Consider the following 10949-nt stretch of genomic DNA (forward strand, 5'->3'; position numbering starts at 1 on the left):
AGATCCGCATCGCAGAGCCCGGAGAGATCCGCATCGCAGAGCCCGGAGAGATCCGCATCGCAGAGCCCGGAGAGATCCGCATCGCACAGCCCGGAGAGATCCGCATCGCAGAGCCCGGAGAGATCCGCATCGCAGAGCCCGGTGAGATCCGCGTCACGGCCTGGAGAGATCCGCATCGCAGAGCCCGGAGAGATCCGCATCGCAGAGCCCGGAGAGATCCGCATCGCAGAGCCCGGAGAGATCTGCATCGCAGAGCCCGGAGAGATCCGCATCACGGCCCGGAGAGATCCGCATCGCAGAGCCCGGAGAGATCCACATCGCAGAGCCCGGAGAGATCCGCATCGCAGAGCCCGGAGAGATCCGCATCGCAGAGCCCGGAGAGATCCGCATCACGGCCTGGAGAGATCCGCATCGCAGAGCCCGGAGAGATCCGCATCGCAGAGCCCGGAGAGATCCGCAGAGCCCGGAGAGATCCGCAGAGCCCGGAGAGATCCGCATCGCAGAGCCTGGAGAGATCCGCATCGCAGAGCCTGGAGAGATCCGCATCGCAGAGCCAGGAGAGATCCGCATCGCAGAGCCCGGAGAGATCCGCATCGCAGAGCCCGGAGAGATCCGCATCGCAGAGCCCGGAGAGATCCGCATCGCGGCCTGGAGAGATCCGCATCACGGCCTGGAGAGATCCGCATCACGGCCTGGAGAGATCCGCATCGCAGAGCCCGGAGAGATCCGCATCGCAGAGCCCGGAGAGATCCGCATCGCAGAGCCCGGAGAGATTCGCATCGCAGGGCCCGGAGAGATCCACATCGCAGAGCCCGGAGAGATTCGCATCGCAGGGCCCGGAGAGATCCGCATCGCAGAGCCCGGAGAGATTCGCATCGCAGGGCCCGGAGAGATCCACATCGCAGAGCCCGGAGAGATTCGCATCGCAGGGCCCGGAGAGATCCGCATCGCAGAGCCCGGAGAGATCCGCATCGCAGAGCCCGGAGAGATCCGCATCGCAGAGCCCGGAGAGATCCGCATCGCAGAGCCTGGAAATATTTTATTGAAATAAAATCTTGCAACCAGCTTTCATTTTTTACAAAAATACAAAAAATAAATAAATACATACAGTATTCAATAAACTGGAAACATAAACAAAAACAGGAACAGGATCCATCTCCCTAAATCAGATACATACTATCACTGAATAATATCAGCCTTTATGGCTTCACTATCTGGGCCGGTAAGAAGCAGAAAATAAGTAACAAACATCACCAAGACCCTCATGGCCACTTCTCAGGCATCATATTCATCCTCCCTTGTAGGGGAAGCAACTTCCACTGGACAACAGCAGCCTCTATGGCTTTAAAAAACACGACTTGTCTACTCAACCAAAGCTGAGGAACCTGGACCTTCAGGGGCACAGAGCCTTTCTTCAAAAAAAGACTTCTTACCAAAATCTAGGTCAGTGAATGAGGAGGAAAAACAGGAAAGCAACCTCACCGAGAGATCAACAGATTGCTGCTACAGGCCTGATGTTCCTCCACGCCTCCATCCAGGCCCTTCGCCACAACCTAGACCCCGAATCTTCCCTACCTCACCAAGAGATCAACAGATTGGAGCTACAGGCCTGATGTTCCTCCACGCCTCTATCCAGGCCTTTCGCCGCAACCTGTCTTTCTCTAGACCCCGAATCTTCCCAACCTCACCAAGGATGTCACACACCACCACCTGAACAGGAAGGACCTTCTGCCGAATGGAGACCAGACACCGTGCATTCCATGTGTAGTAACGGGTCACTAGACAAACTAGAAAAAGAGTGTTCAAATCAAAACCAGTCTGACTTTCCAATGCCCCATACACCCACTCTGCGTAAGGCATGCAGTGCAGGAAGGGGATGTCTAGAGCCCTCCCCACCTCTTTATACACCTCTATGTTGAAGGGACACTGAAGCAAGAAGTGGTCCATAGATTCCACCTCCACATCACGGCCTGGAAATATTTTATTGAAATAAAATCTTGCAACCAGCTTACATTTTATACAAAAATACAAAAAATAAATACATACAGTATTCATCAAACTGGAAACAAACAAAAACAGGAACAGGATCCATCTCCCTAAATCAGATATATACTTTCACTGAATAATATCAGCCTTTATGGCTTCACTATCTGGGCCGGTAAGAAGCAGAAAATAAGTAACAAACATCACCAAGACCCTCATGGCCACTTCTCAGGCATCACATTTATCCTCCCTTGTAGGGGAAGCAACTTCCACTGGACAACAGCAGCTTTTATGGCTTTAAGAACACGACTTGTCTACTCAACCAAAGCCGAGGAACCTGGACCTTCAGGTGCACAGAGCCTTTCTTCAAAAAAAGACTTCTTACCAAAATCTAGGGGAGTGAATGAAGAGGAAAAACAGGAAAGCAACCTCACCAAGAGATCAACAGATCGCAGCTACAGGCCTGATGTTCCTCCACGCCTCCATCCAGGCCCTTCGCCACAACCTAGACCCCGAATCTTCCCTACCTCACCAAGAGATCAACAGATTGCAGCTACAGGCCTGATGTTCCTCCACGCCTCCATCCAGGCCCTTCGCCACAACCTAGACCCCGAATCTTCCCTACCTCACCAAGGATGTCACACACCACCACCTGAACAGGAAGGACCTTCTGCCGAATGGAGACCAGACACCGTGCATTCCATGTGTAGTAACGGGTCACTAGACAAACTAGAAAAAGAGTGTTCAAATCAAAACCAGTCTGACTTTCCAATGCCCCATACACCCACTCTGCGTAAGGCATGCAGTGCAGGAAGGGGATGTCTAGAGCCCTCCCCACCTCTTTATACACCTCTATGTTGAAGGGACACTGAAGCAAGAAGTGGTCCATAGATTCCACCTCCACATCACGGCCTGGAGAGATCCGCATTGCAGAGCCTGGAGAGATCCGCATCGCAGAGCCTGGCGAGATCCGCATCATGGCCTGGAGAGATCCACATCATGGCCTGGAGAGATCCGCATCACAGAGCCTGGAGGGATCCGCATCACGGCCTGGAGAGATCCGCATCACAGAGCCTGGAGGGATCCGCATCGCAGAGCCTTGAGAGATCCGCATCGCAGAGCCTTGAGAGATCCGCATCGCAGAGCCTGGAGAGATCCGCATCGCAGAGCCTGGAGGGATCCGCATCACAGCCTGGAGAGATCCGCATCACAGAGCCTGGAGGGATCCGCATCACAGCCTGGAGAGATCTGCATCGAAGAGCCTGGAGAGATCTGCATCGCAGAGCCTGGAGAGATCTGCATCGCAGAACCTGGAAAGATCCGCATCGCAGAGCCTGGAGAGATCCGCATCGCAGAGCCTGGCAGAGCCTAAGTGAAGCAGAAAGGCGACAACAGAGCACCAACTGCACGTTTATGAGGACCCATAAAACACGGCGCGGTCCATGAGTGCCTTAACCTTGTTGGAGGTACTGAACCCCACCAGTTTCATATGCACATTCACCAAACCCTTCTTAATTGGAAAAATAAAATATGATTTTTAAAATTCAAAACATAGGTATATATTTATACATAGGTGCACAAAATGAACAAAACCGTTAAGAACAAAGAACAAAACCATTAAAACAGGATTTTCACACAAAAACAAAAACATAATAATGAATATTTACTGCACGAATCATATGAGTCGGGTGTGGGTCTTCACCTCCGCCGAACCCGTGAGACTGACTCACTGAACCCCTGGGGTTCGATCGAACCCAGGTTAAGAACCACTGCTCCAGAACTTCACACCCCACCTTATGTGTCAACAGACCACCAGGTTTCTCTAACATAGACCCCCTGAACTTCACAACCCACCTTATGTGTCAACAGACCACCAGGTTTCTCTAACATAGACCCCCTGAACTTCACAACCCACCTTATGTGTCAACAGACCACCAGGTTTCTCTAACATAGACCCCCTGAACTTCACAACCCACCTTATGTGTCAACAGACCACCAGGTTTCTCTAACATTGCCTCCAGAATGGCTCAAAGCTCCCATATATGTCAACAGACCTTCAGATCTATTTTACACAGCCTCCAGACCTCCACAGCCTCCTCTATATATCAAGCGACCACCAAATTTCCCTAATTAGACCTCCCCCCCTTCCCTGTTCTATTTCAACAGACCACTGGATTTCCCTTACCTAGCCCCCCAGAACTCCACAAACCCCATTACAAGTCAACAGACCTCCAGATGTTCCTAACATATCCTACAGAACTCCACAACCTTCTTTATATGTCAACAGATCATGGGGTTTCCCTAACATAGACCCCAAGAACTTCATAAACCCCCTTATATGTCAACAAACCATTTGATTTCTCTAACACAGCCTCCAGAATGCCACAAACACCCCTTATATGTCAACAGAGCATATGATCTACCTTACACAGCCTCCAGAACTTCACAACCACCTTACATGTCAACAGACCACCAGATGTCCCTAACATAAGCTATAGAACATCACAACCTCCTTTGTATGTCAACAGGCCATGAGTGTTCGCTAGCATAGACCCCAGATCTCCATAAACCCCTCCAACAGGCCACCAGGTCTCCCTTACATAGCCCACCAGAACTCCATAACCTCCTTTATATGTCAGACCAGATTTCTCTAACACGGGCTCCAGAACCCCATAAACTCCCTTCACAAAGTTACAAGATGCCCCCTGACCCTGTTGTGTAGACACCAAGTTACCCAGATTTCCACAAAAACCTCTAATGCAGCCTTTATGTGTCCCCAGAGACCCTCATACTGCCACCATTTTTCCTGAGATCCCCTTATGATTCCCTCCAGATTTCTACGTCTAGCCTCCAAAAAGCTCCTCATGAAGCCTCACAGAATCTTTTATACATCTTCCAAGACCCCACAGATACCTAGACGCAGCTAATGTTAATCATTATGTTGATCCTGAATACGGCTGCCAGACTCATTCACCTTTCCAACCGCTCCATTTCCGCCACCCCCCTCTGCCAATCCCTCCACTGGCTTCCGATTGCGCAACGGATCAAATTTAAAATCCTAACACTGACGTACAAAGCTGTCCACCATACTGCCCCGAACTACATCACTGACCTAATATCCAAGTACCGCCCAGCACGCACACTCCGCTCCTCACAAGACCTCCTTCTCTCTAGTTCCCTGGTCTCCTCCTCCCATGCCCGCCTCCAGGACTTCTCCAGGGTGTCACCCATCCTCTGGAACTCCCTGCCCCAACCCATCAGATTATCACCTACTCTCCTCTCCTTTAGGCGCACCCTGAAAACCCATCTCTTCAGGGAAGCCTACCCCACCCCCTGCTAACTTGCTGACCTCCTCCACTCTTCCTACCACTCCATCCCCCACAGCTATCTCCTCCTGTACCACTATCCCACCCCTTCTAGATTGTAAGCTCGAAAGAGCAGGGCCCTCGATCCCCTCATGTTTTGCATTGTATTGGTATTGTTCTGTCACATGTTCTGTCCCCCTTTGTAATGTACAGCGCTGAGTGAACTATTGGCGCTTAATAAATACTGTATAATAATAATAATAATAATGTTGGCAATACCAGAGAGAGAGGTTCAAGGTCCTGCTAGAGCTCAAACACTGCTTTCCAGAGAGAGAGAGGTTCAAGGTCCTGCTAGAGCTCAAACACTGCTTTCCAGAGAGAGAGAGGTTCAAGGTCCTGCTAGAGCTCGAACAATGCTTTCCAGAGATCAGGGCAACAAAAATATAATGGATGATGATGGGCAGATCTGCAGGAACAAGGAGCTCTACTGTGTGGTGGCATTGGGTAGGGATGACCCGCGATCTGTAATTATGATCAATGTGAAGGATTAGACAACACAAAATGAGTATGGCTGGAACAGAAGATGAGAAGGATGTCACCAGCACACCGGGATCCTGAATGTAGTGGGTAGTGGGGGGATCACATGTAGACGAGAGGCAGGGACTGGGACCCGGGTAGTGGGGGGATCATATGTGGAGGAGAGGCGGGGACTGGTGCCTGGGTATTGGGGGGATCACATGTGAAGGAAAGGCGGGGACTGGTGCCCGGGTAGTGGGGGGATCACATGTGGAGGAGAGGCGGGGACTGGTGCCCGGGTAGTGGAGGATCACATGTGGAGTAGAGGCGGGGACTGGTGCCCAGGTATTGGGGGGATCACATGTAGAGGAGAGGCGGGGACTGGTGCCCGGGTATTGGGGGAATAACATGTGGAGGAGAGGCAGGGACTGATGCCCAGGTAGTGGGGAGATCACATGTAGAGGTGGGACTGGTGCCCGGGTATTGGGGGATCACATGTGGAGAAGAAGCGGGGATTGGTGCCCGGGTATTGGGGGGATCACATGTAGAGGAGAGGCAGGGATTGGTGCCCGGGTATTGGGGGGATCACATGTAGAGGTGGGACTGGTGCCCGGGTATTGAGGGGATCACATGTGGAGAAGAGGCAGGGACTGGTGCCCGGGTATTGGGGGGATCACATGTAGAGGTGGGACTGGTGCCCGGGTATTGATGGGATCACATGTGGAGAAGAGGCGGGGACTAGTGCCCGGGTATTGGGGGGATCACATGTGGAGAAGAGGCGGGGATTGGTGCCCGGGTATTGAGGGGATCACATGTGGAGAAGAGGCAGGGACTGGTGCCCGGGTATTGGGGGGATCACATGTAAAGGAGAGGCAGGAACTGGTGCCCGGGTATTGGGGGGATCACATGAAGAGGTGGGACTGGTGCCCGGGTATTGAGGGGATCACATGTGGAGAAGAGGTGGGGACTGGTGCCCGGGTATTGGGCAGATCACATGTGGAGAAGAGGCAGGGAGTGGTGCCCGGGTTTTGAGGGGATCACATGTAGAGGTGGGACTGGTGCCCGGGTATTGAGGGGATCACATGTGGAGAAGAGGCGGGGACTGGTGCCCGGGTATTGGGGGGATCACATGTAGAGGAGAGACAGGGACTGGTGCCCGGGTATTGGGGGGATCACATGTAGAGGTGGGGACTGGTGCCCGGGTATTGGGGGGATCACATGTGGAGAAGAGGTGGGGACTGGTGTCCGGGTATTGGGGGGATTACATGTGGAGAAGAAGCGGGGACTGGTGCCCGGGTATTGGGGGGATCACATGTAGAGGTGGGGACTGGTGCCCGGGTATTGGGGGGATCACATGTAGAGGCGGGGTCTGGTGCCCGGTTATTGGGGGATCACATGTGGAGAAGAGGCGGGGACTGGTGCCCGGGTATTGGGGGGATCACATGTAGAGGTGGGGACTGGTGCCCGGGTATTGGGGGGATCACATGTAGAGGCGGGGTCTGGTGCCCGGTTATTGGGGGGATCACATGTGGAGAAGAGGCGGGGACTGGTGCCCGGGTATTAGGGGGATCACCTGTGGAGAAGAAGCGGGGACTAGTGCCTGGGTATTAGGGGGATCACATGTAGAGGCGGGGACTGGTGCCTGGGTATTGGGGGGATCACATGAAGAGGTGGGACTGGTGCCCGGGTATTGGGCGGATCACATGTGGAGAAGAGGCAGGGAGTGGTGCCCGGGTTTTGAGGGGATCACATGTAGAGGTGGGACTGGTGCCTGGGTATTGAGGGGATCACATGTGGAGAAGAGGCGGGGACTGGTGCCCGGGTATTGGGGGGATCACATGTAGAGGAGAGACAGGGACTGGTGCCCGGGTATTGGGGGGATCACATGTAGAGGTGGGGACTGGTGCCCGGGTATTGGGGGGATCACATGTGGAGAAGAGGTGGGGACTGGTGTCCGGGTATTGGGGGGATTACATGTGGAGAAGAAGCGGGGACTGGTGCCCGGGTATTGGGGGGATCACATGTAGAGGTGGGGACTGGTGCCCGGGTATTGGGGGGATCACATGTGGAGAAGAGGCGGGGACTGGTGCCCGGGTATTGGGGGGATCACATGTAGAGGTGGGGACTGGTGCCCGGGTATTGGGGGGATCACATGTAGAGGCGGGGTCTGGTGCCCGGTTATTGGGGGGATCACATGTGGAGAAGAGGCGGGGACTGGTGCCCGGGTATTAGGGGGATCACCTGTGGAGAAGAAGCGGGGACTAGTGCCCGGGTATTAGGGGGATCACATGTAGAGGCGGGGACTGGTGCCTGGGTATTGGGGGGATCACATGTAGAGGCGGGGACTGGTGCCCGGGTATTGGGGGGATCACATGTGGAGAAGAGGCGGGGACTGGTGCCCGGGTATTGGGGGGATCACATGTGGAGAAGAGGCGGGGACTAGTGCCCGGGTATTGGGGGATCACAGATCTGACACAATGGACTTCCTATGTGACCAGCAGAGAAGATGGCGGCTGTGTGATAAATGTCGCACTATGAAGAGTGATACGGGGCCCCTCCCATGCGGGTTTTCCCTTCACTGAGCGCCTCTCCTGTTTCTTTGGAAACATTTTTTCATTCTTCCCTAAATAAAATTTCCTGGAAAAGTGACTCTGGGTGTGCCGTGGGGGGGGGGAGGTTTCCGGGGGAGGGGCGTGTTATCGCAGTATGGACGCATCGAACGTCGCCGATGTTTTCCAATATCTGGTGGAGATTTGGAGCCGAACGTTCCTCACAAATCCATCGATTCGCCGTGCGGCCAGGATGGACTCAGCGGGATCCCAGGAGAGGAAAATCAATTATCACCTGAAGAGCCGCCTAACACCTGCCTGTCAGTCTGGAGAGCGGCAGAACGTGTGACACGCGCGTGACACGCGTGACGCAGGACCCAGCCGCCGACTGCAGCGCGCTCTCCCGCTGATCACTGAACAAACTTCAAGACGAATTACTCAAACATCAACTCTTCGTATATTGCAGCTCATCAGTCCGGCGGCTGCATTCCTTTTCTTTCTTCTATTTTCACCTGGTGATCTGGCCAACAAGTCTGTTGTTTTTCAACAGAAGAAGCTGTCCTGCAGATGTAGCAGTTAGAGGGATATGACAAACCATCTCCCACTGACAGAACTGTCGCTGTAACAGATTATAAAGTGTGAGCCGGAGTGTCTGCTAGTCCAACTAACACTCCCCTCCCCCCAGACTGACAATGCTGCTGTGCCCCTGTGCTCCTTCCTCCAGAGTGGGGGCGCTCTAATACAGGAGAGGTGCACCAGGTGACAACAGAGGGAAGACTAATGCAGCCGCCACATCTAATGATTGAGAAGACGGAATATCATCCCTTCTCTGATCCAGGCCCCCCTCTGATCCCGGACCTCCTCTGATCCCGGACCTCCTCTGATCCCGGCCCCCCTCTAATCCCTGCCCCCCTCTGATCCCGGCCCCTCTCTGATCCCGGCCCCCCTCTAATCCCTGCCCCCCTCTGATCCCGGACCTCCTCTGATCCCGGCCCCCCTCTAATCCCTGCCCCCCTCTGATCCCGGCCCCTCTCTGATCCCGGCCCCCCTCTGATCCCGGCCTCCCTCTGATCCCGGCCCCTCTCTGATCCCGGCCCCTCTCTGATCCCGGCCCCTCTCTGATCCCGGCCCCTCTCTGATCCCGACCCCGCTCTGATCCCGGCCCCCCTCTGATCCCGGCCCCTCTCTGATCCCGGACCTCCTCTGATCCCGGCCCCTCTCTGATCCCGGCCCCTCTCTGATCCCGACCCCGCTCTGATCCCGGCCCCCCTCTGATCCCGGCCCCTCTCTGATCCCGGACCTCCTCTGATCCCGGCCCCTCTCTGATCCCGGACCTCCTCTGATCCCGGCCCCTCTCTGATCCCGGCCTCCCTCTGATCCCGTCCCCGCTCTGATCCCGACCCCACTCTGATCCCGGCCCCCCTCTGATCCCGGCCCCTCTCTGATCCCGGACCTCCTCTGATCCCGGCCCTTCTCTGATCCCGGCCCTCCTCTGATCCCGGCCCTCCTCTGATCCTGGCCCCTCTCTGATCCCGGCCCCCCTCTGATCCCGGCCCCCCTCTGATCCCGGCCCCGCTCTGCTTCCAGCCCTCCTCTGCTCCCAGCCCTCCTCTGATCCCGGCCCCTCTCTGATTCCGGCCCCTCTCTGATCCCGGCCCTTCTCTGATCCCGGCCTCCTCTGATCCTGGCCTCCTCTGATCCTGGCCCCTCTCTGATCCCGGCCCCCCTCTGATCCCGGCCCCCCTCTGATCCCGGCCCCGCTCTGCTTCCAGCCCTCCTCTGCTCCCAGCCCTCCTCTGATCCCGGCCCCTCTCTGATTCCGGCCCCTCTCTGATCCCGGCCCTTCTCTGATCCCGGCCTCCTCTGATCCTGGCCTCCTCTGATCCTGGCCCCTCACTGATCCCGGCCCTTCTCTGATCCCGATCGCGGCCTCCTTTGATCCCGGCCCTCCATTGATCCCTTCCCCGCTCTGCTTCCAGCCCTCCTCTGCTCCCAGCCCTCCTCTGATCCCGGTCCTTCTCTGATCCCGGCCTCCTCTGATCCTGGCCCTCCTCTGATCCTGGCCCTCCTCTGATCCTGGCCCCTCTCTGATCCCGGCCCTTCTCTGATCCCGGCCTCCTCTGATCCTGGCCCCTCTCTGATCCCGGCCCTTCTCTGAAGGCTGAACTATTGGCCAGGCTGGGGGAAGTTTACCTGGAGGGTGAGCCTGGAGCTACGTACCCCTGTGACCTGCTCCAAAATGGCTGCACCCTAAGATACTGACCCCACTAATATTATGGAGCCGGTCACCCTGAACTGTTCTGGTCGTCATCATTCCAAGGAACTGCATTGTTGGTGGAGCAGGCTAAACCCCCGAACCCTGGATGAGATGGCTGCTGCTGTAGAACAATACAGCTGTACAGAGGACCTCTTAGGGGCCTTTTATGAAAAAGAGACCAGAACAAAGAGACGCACCCCAGCTCAGGCGTCAGCGTAGGACTGCAGTCCTCCAAGGGGCGTAATACTCCCGCCAAAAGCACCCGTCCACTTAACCCACTGGAGTACTGGCAAGGCGATAGAGATGGGGGGTCATTGCTGGACCTGCCACCAACTGGGT

Source organism: Staurois parvus, unplaced genomic scaffold (genome assembly GCF_062004578.1).
Source record: "Staurois parvus isolate SC_StPar_1 unplaced genomic scaffold, SC_StPar_1.0 ptg002406l, whole genome shotgun sequence".
In the NCBI taxonomy this organism is placed as follows: Eukaryota; Metazoa; Chordata; class Amphibia; order Anura; family Ranidae; genus Staurois; species Staurois parvus.